Source organism: Schistocerca gregaria, chromosome 7 (genome assembly GCF_023897955.1).
Source record: "Schistocerca gregaria isolate iqSchGreg1 chromosome 7, iqSchGreg1.2, whole genome shotgun sequence".
Taxonomy (NCBI): Eukaryota; Metazoa; Arthropoda; class Insecta; order Orthoptera; family Acrididae; genus Schistocerca; species Schistocerca gregaria.
The window spans coordinates 258,067,270-258,079,038 of record NC_064926.1 but is presented as its reverse complement, the minus strand read 5'-3'; positions in this window follow the sequence as shown (position 1 = coordinate 258,079,038).

Genomic DNA, 11,769 nt, shown 5'->3' with positions numbered 1-11,769 from the left:
TAGGAGTAAGTTGTTGCTAGCGAGCAGTCTGGTGTATCGTGTTGCCTGGGCCGGTCGTGTGCAGCGATGGCGGAGCCTGAGCGTTGTAGGATAAGGTAAAAGCAGCCTCGCGCATATGTAGTATTGTTACATCAAGTCCCATGTAAATGTTTTAAAAAAATCTGTTAATAATAATCTTTCTCATAAAAAGTAACTTTTGACATTCATCTCAATTTAAAGAATTCACTAATTTCTCCAATCCTTGGCCATCCCGATTATTGAAAAGAAAAAACAGTTCTTTCCTTTTATGTAAGACAGATCTATCGGCCAGCATTGCACTTAGCTGCGCCAGGAAAATTTCTTATAGGAGCACATACATACGCGTTATCCGGCGATCTAATTAAGGTAAGATTTATCAGTTTATTCAGAATGATGTATCAGGGCCATGACGCAGCATTGCTGACGTCCAAAATTTACCAGGTTAAATTGACTGTCAATTATTGAAAGGTTATAAGTGACCCACATTCTTTTTTTTATTGAGAGATTAGTCACATTTTATTATTGATACGTTACGCAATTTTCCTGTTGGTAGGTTATACTGAATGTGAACGACATAATTATATTTTTTTACTGTTGAGAGGTTTAGGAATTTTTCTGTTTTGAGGTTACACTAAATGAGAATATTAATGAAAATATTTTATTTTGTGGGGAGGTTACAAGCTGCACTGAGGAGAGGTATCGATGTAAGTCGGTGAGGCCGGCACGAAGTCGGCGTTGCAAAACATCCCAAAGTTGTTCTATAGGTTTCAGGTCAGGACTTTGTGCTGGCCAGTCCACTACAGGGATGTTATTGTCGCGTAACCACTCCTCCACAGGCCGTGCATTATGAACAGGTGCTCGATCTTGTTGAAAGATGCAAACGCCATCCCCAAATTGCTCTTTCACAATGGGAGGAAGAAGGTGCTTAAAACACCATTGTAGGCCTGTGATTTAACAGTACTACGCTAAACAGCAAGGGGTGCCAGTCCCCTCCATGAAAAGCACGACCACACCATCACACCACCGCCTCCGAATTTTACTGTTGGCACTACACACGCTGGCGGATGACGGACACCCAGCATTCGCCATACCCACAGCCTGCCATCGGATCGCCACGTTGTGTACCGTGATTCGCCACAACGTTTTTTCCATTGTTCAACTGTCCAATTTTTACGCCTCGTACACGAAGTGAAGTGTCGTTTGACATTTACGGGCGTGATTTGTGGTTTATGAATATCCACTCGACCAAGAAATCCTAGTTTTCTCGCCTCCCGCCTAACTGTCATAGTACTTGCAGTGAATCCTGATGCGGTTTGGAATTCCATGTGATGAACTGGATGGATGTCTGCCTGCTACACTTTACGACCCTCTTCAGCTATCGGCAGTCTGTTAGTAATCAGACGAGGTCGGCTGTGCGCTTTTGTGCTGAACGTGTCCCTTCGCGTTTCTACTTCACTATCTCATCGGAAACAGTGGCCCTAGGCACATTTGGGTGTGCAGAAATTTCGCATATTGACGTATGATACAAGTGACACCCAATCACCTGACCACGTCCGAAGTCGGTGAGTTCCGCGGAGCGCTCCAATTTGCTGTTTCAAGATGTCTAAGGACTACTGAGGTCGCTGATTTGGGAATACCTGGCAGCACAATGCACCTAATGCGAAAATCGTATGTTTTTGGTGGTGTCCGGATACTTTTCATCACAGAGTGTGGCTGTAGGTTTTCTGAAAATTTCTGCGGACCACCTGCGTTCATTCATGCTTCATGTCTTTCACGACGGCGACGGCATATTCTAGCAGGATAACTTATAATACTTCAAAACAGTATTTCATAATTTTCACATTTTTGAAGGTCATATCAGATTATTAATATATATTTTTGGCATTTTACTGTTAACAGGTTCGCGTCATCCGTCGGGATTGGGTGTGTGTATTGTTCTTAGAATAAGTTAGTGTACGGAAAGTGCAAGTCTAGGGACCGATGACCTCAGCACTTTGGTCCCTCAGGAATTCACACACATTTGAACATATTTATGTAGTAGACACCTTCGCAAAATCAAAGATTTTACTATGTATGATAAAAATGTATAACCAAAGACAGTATCAACATTGTACTAACATCGTTGCTGCGCGAGAGTACACACACACACACACATACACACACACACACACACACACACACACACACACAAGAGCGGAGGTCTACAGTGTGACCGAACATGAGTACTGTGATAGCCCGCGGAAAATTTAGTATGTGAACTTCGTGTTGATAAAAGATTGGGAAAGACGGTATGAAGGTAACGATTTGTAGTGTCAGTCATAACACTGCAATTATTTGGGAACAGTTTCAATGGTATTAATGGACTCAGAGAACTGTGTGGCAAATATACTTCATTATGCTGCTAAGGAGAAGGGCTTTTGCCTGATTCCATCTCAAAGTAAGACTGCTGAATTTCAGAATTATAGAAATTTAAAAGACTTGCCAGCGTATTAGAGTCAATAAAGGAACAATATAAATATTGTGATGACTTTAAATTTTATCAATGTTAATAATTATGCCAAGGAATCACTAAGGACAGCAGGATCTCGTTCCTATCGTGTAACAATAGAGTGGTACATTAAAGCTAATGACTAGTATTTTAAATTTATGAAACAACTAGATGGTAAACTGTGAATTTTGTTATCTCAGTGAGAAGTGAAACTTTACAATTAAATTGACAGTGTTGAAGACTTTTGTTATTTTAACTACTTTCATTAATGTTTAGGGAAAGAGACTTATTAATCAATTACGTCAGTTTGCCTGGAAAAATTAAAGTATATAATATATTCCAGGAGTGTTACATAGTTTTATATATTTATTTATGTACTGAGTGATGGCCGGCCGCGGTGGTCTAGTGGTTCTAGGGGCGGAGTCCGGAACCGCGGGACTGCTACGGTCGCAGGTTCGAATCCTGCCTCGGGCATGGATGTGTGTGAAGTCCTTCTGTTAGTTCGGTGTAAGTAGTTCTAAGTTTTAGGGGACTGATGACCACAGAAGTTAAGTCCCATAGTGCTCAGAGCCATTTGAACCATTTGAACTGAGTGACGCTTTAGCTTCGTGCTTTCGGCGTTGACTGTTTCCATTGCTTTTGATTGTGACGTACGCAGTGTTCATCTATCACGTTTATAGTAATGAGTTAGTTTATTGAAAAACATTATAGTGAAGTAATGTCTCTCAGTCGTTACTGGGCTATGTGCCACACTTAGTTAATGACTTCTGATTTTGAATTATTTCGAAGTGTCCGGTGTAGTGCTACTTAGCTTTCAATTATTTGATAACGCATCGCATTTTCAACAGAGCTCTCTGTCTCTGTCTCTCTCTCTCTCTCTACTCTCGCGTGCATTGACCGTTACAGAAAATTCAGTAATTATTAGATAAATTCATATTTTCAATCAACATAATCAGTTTTATTATTTTGTCCAAATACAAGCTGACGATTGTGTTATTTCATTAAACATCTTGACCATTTGCTAAATTTCAGTTCAGAATTAATAACATTCTCGTTAATTACTCGAAATCAGTTAACAGAAGTAAGAAATTTTTCTCTTTGGATCATTATTAACCCACCGCATTTCGTTGCCATAGTAACTTTCAGTAGTACACTTACCTGCACTCTGTCGGTACAAAATACTTTGGGTTAGATGCCTGTTATGAAGGTTGCAGAACATTACGTGCATGTGTCATTACTTACCGGAGAGTGTGGACAGGTTGCAAACTGTCCATGTCAGAAGACCAGAGTCATGCTACAGTGGTTTGAGGAGAATGACAGTGAACTCACGTTGACGTCGCGGTCATCAAATTTGCGCTCTCTAAACACGATGGAACACGTATGGGACACTTTCGAGCGGCAGCTGCTCTCCTACAGACTAACGATACAGTATTTACGGGAATCCTGTGAGATGTGCGCAGACACCTGTTGCCGCATACCTCTGGAAACCTACTACAGACTTGTAGAATCGATACCATGCAGAATCGCCGCTGTTTCCCTTCCAGTGGTGCACCAACGCGCTGGTAAGCAAGCCGTCGTAATGTTATGGCTCGTCAGGGAATATCAAGCGTAAAATGTGACATAAATGTAAAGATTCTAGACTTTTAAAAATATTCCATATAATCCAGTGATACACAGTATTATACATTTTATGAACTACCCAAAATGTCCGTTTCGGTAGCTGCGCGGAGAGAGCCGCAGATTGCTAACTGAAGGGGCCCGGTTCGAATAACGGGCGGGCAGAAGAGATTTTCTCCGCTCGGGAACTGTTTCTTGTGTTTTCCTGGCGTCCTTTTCGTTGTAACTGACAAGAAAATCGTTTCCAATACGCTGTCGTATAATCATTCCATAATTGAGATGGCTGAATGCCACGAACCTAAAGCCAATAAACTGAAATAAAAAGAAAAACTTACCAAAAAATTACCTCTTTCTCTCTCGCTCTCTCTCTCTCTCTCTCTCTCTCTCTCTCTCCCTCTCTCTCACACACACACCCACACACACACACACACACACACACACACACACACACAGGCACGCACTCAAATGAATGATGAACGAAGATGTTAAATAAAGTAAACCAGCTTTCTGATGCGTCCGCTAGAAGATACGAGACACAGTCATACTCAGAGAGGACGCCACACGGCAAGATCAGCTTCCAGAAGGACGCTACATAGTTCTGGCCCCAGACAGAACGCACACCATACGGACTATATTGTGTTTTTACCTTAGGTTACGCAGACAGTTCGCGATGAACATCTATCCACCAGACGCGGACATAAACTGAAGCATGGCCCCACTCAAAGTGTATCTACAGTCATCTTATTTTAAATTGCAAGAAACTACAACCAGATTTTCACTTTTTGAAAGAAATAAACCGCACGGGCTGTAGAATACTTTTTATTAAAAGTCACTACCGGTTTCGCCTCACTTGAAGACACATCCTCCGACGATAAAAATTACTTTTAGCAAGTAATCGCCGAAAGATGACTGTCTTACAGCCGCTCCCCACTATTCTCGTCAAGCTGTAAACAAATAGTCCGTTAAAAGCGGTTGGCCATATTTAAAACGAGGGTGAGCTGTGGCGACTGGGGTAGGGTGTTCTACTTGCATCGCTGATATCGATATTCGGCTGTCTTGCTATCTTTGACAGCTGTCCCCCGGAGGTTTTGGTTAAAATGGCTCTGAGCACTAGGGACTTAACATCATAGGTCATCAGTCCCCTAGAACTCAGAACTACTTAAACCTAACTAAGCTAAGGACATCACCCACATCCATGCCCGAGGAAGGATTCGAACCTGTGACCGTAGCAGTCCCGCCCGGAGGTTTCCCGGGTGCATGTGTGACTAGAGAGTCTCCGGTCGGCGTTCAACGAGCCAACGTGTGTTGAAAACAAGCCCGCGTCCCTAACCGTGGTGCACGGGCCTCGCCGTGCTCGCCGCCCTTGTCTTTTGTCACGCCGGATGTCCGGTGCCGATCATTGGGCCCCTTGACATGCCAAATTTTGGTGGGTTCGTCGTCTCACGCTGAACAGTTTCCCAGCTCGTAATTTGCAAGCTCCAAGTTACGTATGACTTTTATTCTGTGTTTAACTAAGAAGATTGTTGCAACAAATTTTAACTCGTTTTAGGACATTTGACCGCTTTGGGTCTGGTTGCGGTTGTGTACGCGCCCAGCAGCCGTAGAGTTAATGATTTAATCATTTGTCACGGCAGCATTTAGTATGTTTATTTAATGTTAAAAGTGCCTTAAGGCAACTGGAAGTGATCTCTAAGTTTCCTGCTAATTTACTGGGGGACGTGTAACGTTAGTTAGATTTGACCTTGTTTGCATTGCAATCTATTTGTGCTGCAGGCCATTTGTTAAGACTGCTCGTTCCCTGGCGTCGGTGCGGTTATGAATTCGTCAGGACCGCTCATTGTGAGGCCGGTTGGACTATATATAAATATATACCGCCTGCTAGTGAGCCTGTGCACAAGCCATGAGGAGTGAACGCTCGTATTGCCACCCGGCCGTAGTTTTATTGCTTCCAAATACTGCTGTGGGCCTTAACGCTGTTCTTTAAAGTTACGTGCAATTTCGGAATCGTGCTGAGTCGTTATGTCCGTTAGTTAAGTGAAGCCACTTTGTTAATATTAGCGTTCCTTTAAGTCATTTTACTGGTTGAGTTATAACTAGTCATTCTTATTTAATACTTACGTTAAACATTTGTGTATCTTTAATGAATGTGAACCTTGTTATTTTTCCTGTGTGCCAGTTTTGCGACCTTGGTTGGCCCACTTCGCATTTTTAGTGTAAGCATGTTTCACTGTGGACCTTTATGTGGGCAGTTCAGTTTTATTAAGCTTTAAGATCTTTATTTTTTAATGAAGTTGTGGTATTATGTGGCTGTGTAACTTTGGATTGGAAGTGTTGAGATATGCTTAAGGAAGAACGATTGTTTATGATTGATTATTTTACCGTGCCTACTACTTATGATTTTCATGGCGGACGCAAAATATGATTCTTATTCGTGTTTATGTAATTAAATTAAAGTGAAGATTTCTATATTGCATCAGTAAGAGGGTGGTTCATGGTGTGGGTTCCTGTAGTCATGTCCTAGTTCATGAACCACAGGCAACGTACGAGTGGCCAAGTAAGCGGTCCCGGCAGACGGGATACCAGTTACTTTGGAATAAGGCTGGGCATCCAGGACATATTCCGAGTCGTGGTCATCTTTGTGCTCATACGGCAAAGACTACCAAATTCACTGGTTAGTCCCTCAGCCGTTAGGGGTCAAAACCCAATGGGACCCGGGGCAAGTAAGGCTAGCAACCTGCTTCCCTGGTACTTTAAATATGATGCTGGCAACAGTCAGAGAAAACTGTCTCGGACCTTTTTAGGTGACGGAGTCCCACCTCTAACTGACAGACCACGGACTCCTAAGGTACCACTTGCAAACAAATAGTAATGAGATATTAATATCAATGGGGGATACTCTGGGAAGAAGGTAGAGCTGGCAGAGGCTGCAAGTAAGATGGGGCTGGACGTTTTAGCTGTTAGTGACATTCGGGTAAGGGGTGAGAAAGATGAAGAAGTGGGAGAATACAAGGTCTACCTGTCTGGAGTCAAAGCAGAAATAGCACAATGGGGTGTAGAGCTTTACATCAGGAAAGAAATGGAAACCAGCGTAGTTGCAATAAGGTATGTAAACGAAAGACTGAAGTGCATAGACTTGACAGTGTCTAGCAAGAAAATTAGGATTGTGTCAGTATATTCGCATTGTGAAGGGACAGATCAAGATAAGATGGAAAGTTTTATGAGGCACTCAGTGATGTAGTTGTTAGAGTAAAGGACAAGGACAGTGTTCTGCTCATGGGTAATTATAACGCCAGGATTGGAAATCGAATAGAAGGGTATGAAAATGTTATGGGTAAATTTAGAGAGGATATGGAGGCCACTATTGGCTTAGTAATAACAAACTCCTTTTTTAAACATAAGAACATTCAGCGGTATACTTGGGAAGGCAGGGGAACCAGATCTGTCATTGACTATATAATAACAGATCAAGAATTCAGGAAGGCTGTGAGGGACACACGTGTATTCAGGTTATTCTTTGATGACACTGATCATTATTTAATCTGCAGTGAAATTGGGATTGTGAGGCCGAAAGTGCTGGAGGTGAGACCCATATGTAGGAGAATAAGAGTGGAGAAACTTCAGGATAAGGAAATCAGACTCAAATACATAACAGCGATCTCAGAAAGGTACCAGTTAGTTGAATGTAGTCAATTACAGTCATTGGAAAAGGAATGGACAAGGTACAGGGACACAGTACTAGAAGTGGCTAAAGAATATCTTGGAACAGTAGTGTGTAAAAGTAGGATGAAGCAAACAGCTTGGTGGAATGACACGCAGCCTGTAAAGGAAAAAGAAGACGTATAAAAAATGGCTACATACTAGAACTCAGGTAGACAGAGAAAGTTATGTTGAAGAAAGAAACAAAAACAAACAGATAATTGCACCATCCAAGAAGAAATCTTGGGAAGACTTTGGAAACAGGTTGGACACTATGGGTCAAGCTGTTGGAAAACCATTCTGGAGTGTAATTAGCAGTCTTCGAAATGGAGGTAAGAAGGAAATGACAAGTATTTTGGACAGGTCAGGAAAACTGCTGGTGAATCCTGTTGATGCCATGGCTAGATAGAGGGAATATTTTGAAGAGTTGTTAAATTTAGGTGAAAATACGATCAGTAATGTTTCAGATTTCGAGGTAGAATGGGATAGGAATTATGATGGAAATAGGATCACATTTGAGGAAGTGGAGAAAATGGTCAATAGATTGCAGTGCAATAAAACGGCTGGGGTGGATGAAATTAAGTCGGAACTCATCAAATACAGTGGAATGTCAGGTCTTAAATGGCTACACAGGATAACTGAAATGGTCTGGGAGTCGGGACAGGTAATCACACCAATCTTTAAACATGGAAACAGAAAAGATTGTAACAACTACAGTGGTATCTCTTTAATCAGCGTTGTGGGTTAAATCTTCTCAGGTATTGTTGAAAGGAAAGTGCGAGTATTAGTTGAGGACCAATTGGATGAAAATCAGTGTGGGTTTAGGCCTCTTAGAAGTTGCCAGGACCAGATCTTTAGCTTACGACAAATAATGGAGAAGTGTTATGAGTGGAACAGGGAATTGTATCTATGCTTTATAGATCTAGAAAAGGCATATGACCGGGTTCCTAGGAGGAAGTTATTGTCTGTTCTACGAGATTATGGAATAGGAGGCAAACTTTTTCAAGCAATTAAAGGTCTTTACATGGATAGTCAGGCAGCAGTTAGAGTTGACGGTAAATTGAGTTCATGGTTCAGAGTAATTTCTGGGATAAGACAAGGCTGCAACCTGTCTCCCCTGTTGTTCATATTATTTATGGATCATATGTTGAAAACAATAGACTGGCTGGGTAAGATTAAGATATGTGAACACAAAATAAGCAGTCTTGCATATGCGGATGACATAGTTGTGATAGCAGATTCGATTGAAAGTTTGCAAAGTAATATTTCAGAGTTAGATCAGAAATGTAAGGACTATGGTATGAAGATTAGCATCTCGAAAACGAAAGTAGTGTCAGTGAGAAAGAAATATAAACGGATTGAGTGCCAAATAGGAGGAACAAAGTTGGAACAGGTGGACGGTTTCAAGTACTTAGGATGCATATTCTCACAGGGTGGCAACATAGTAAAAGAACTGGAAGCGAGGTGTAGCAAAGTTAATGCAGTGAGCGCTCAGCTACGATCTACTCTCTTCTGGTAGAAGGAAGTCAGTACCAAGACTAAGTTATCTGTGCATCGTTCAATCTTTCGACCAACTTTGTTGTATGAGAGCGAAAGCTGGGTGGATTCAGGCTACCTTATCAACAAGGTCGAGCTTACGGATATGAAAGTAGCTAGGATGATTGCAGGTACTAGTAGATGGGAACAATGGCAGGAGGGTGTCCACAATGAGGAAATCAAAGAAAAACTGGGAATGAACTCTATAGATGTACCAGGGCGAACAGACTTAGATGGTGGGGTCATGTCACACGCATGGGAGAAGCTAGGTTACGCAAGAGACTCATGGGTTCAGCAGTAGAGGGTAGGAGGAGTCGGGGCAGACCAAGGAGAAGGTACCTGGATTCGGTTAAGAATGATTTTGAAGTAATAGGTTTAACATCAGAAGAGGCACCAATGTTAGCACTGAATAGGGCATCATGGAGGAATTTTATAAGGGGGGCTACGCTCCAGACTGAACGCTGAAAGGCATAATCAGTCTTAAATGATGATGATGATGATCAGTAAGAGGTCAAATGTCCGAAGTGAAGTTTATAATAAAGTCTGTTTTGAGTCAAATTAAAATTGTTGAACAATCACAAGCTTGTCCATCACTAGTGATCCCGGGCTTCCTATTTCCTTTAACTGTGGTGAGATTGTAATTTTTTATTTTCTAAAGAATTGAGTAGTACCACGGTTCAGAGAGGTTTATCAGAACACCGTCGCAAGCAGGAAGGTGCTTGAGTGGCAGCAGGCAAGGCATTACTGACCACGATGCCACTCACTACTATTTGTTTACAACTTGACGTGAATGATGGGGAGTGGCTCTAAGGCTATGGATTGTTAAAAGGAGTCTTTATCGTCTGAGGATGCGTCTTGAAGTGAGGGAAAACCGGTCATGTCTTTTAATAAGAAGTATGCTACAGCTGGAGCGCATTATTTCTTTCAAAATATCAACAATTAGTTCGACAGTATCTACACCGTGCCTCAAGACAGCACAGTAATCGGCAAGGAGAGCACAGCTGCGCGTTCTTAAAGTTGTATTAGTCATCATTCACCGGATTCAGACGTAGACCAGTGTTCAAATTTAGGTCAGTACAAGTGAATTTTCAACAAAATTGCCACGCATCATCTTCACATTCAAGCTAAGTAATGTGTATTTTTTCTTAGTAAAGTAGCGTAATTATTGCTAATTTATATTGCCTTCCGTTTTGCTGCAGTTTGCCGGAAACTTTTGTCGAGACTGTATAGTCGATAATTACAAGCAAGTCACCTCAGTACGAAACTACAGACTTCATTTCCTATTACATCTGCGCTGGACGCCAAGCGTACTTGGCGTGCACTACAAATTCATACAGCACATGTTTATAACTTACACACGCTGATCCGCAGATACATCCAACTGACAAAGATTCCGATGTAATTGTTCTGGCGTAACCAACAACTCCAGAACGAAGACGCGGAATGCAAGAGCAGAGAAGGCTGTGAAGAAACGGCGTCCAATGGTGCTCGGAATCGGACCGCGCCGCTCCCTGCAACAGCTGCATATAAACTCAGCTCCTGCTAGCCTCGGCCACTCAATATGGGCCAGAGTCTACAACGTGATTAGTGCTACGCAGTCAGTATCAAGTGTTTCCTTGGACTCTGTGTATAGCAAGGACTCTACTGTTTTCATGTCGCGTCTTGCTAGCGATATTTGCTATAGTCATTTTAAGTGAGCCGTGGCTGGCTCATGTTATGCGTTGGATTAAACCTTGATTGCTATTCTGTGTTTAGTCTCCCACGGTTATCTCGATTATGCTGTTATCCTCTCTCCGCGAGTGGTAGCAGCGGTGTGTATCGCTATTCACGTCTTGTACTATCTTTGCCCACGCGCTTATACACTCCTGGAAATGGAAAAAAGAACACATTGACACCGGTGTGTCAGACCCACCATACTTGCACCAGACACTGCGAGAGGGCTTTACAAGCAATGATCACACGCACCGCACAGCGGACACACCAGGAACTGCGGTGTTGGCCGTCGAATGGCGCCAGCTGCGCAGCATTTGTGCAACGCCGCCGTCAGTGTCAGCCAGTTTGCCGTGGCATACGGAGCTCCATCGCAGTCTTTAACACTGGTAGCATGCCACGACAGCGTGGACGTGAACCGTATGTGCAGATGGCGGACTTTGAGCGAGGGCGTATAGTGGGCATGCGGGAGGTCGGGTGGACGTACCGCCGAATTGCTCAACACGTGGGGCGTGAGGTCTCCACAGTACATCGATGTTGTCGCCAGTGCTCGGCGGAATGTGCACGTGCCCGTCGACCTGGGACCGGACCGCAGCGACGCACGGATGCACGCCAAGACCGTAGGATCCTACGCGGTGCCCTAGGGGACCGCACCGCCACTTCCCAGCAAATTAGGGACACTGTTGCTTCTGGGGTATCGGCGA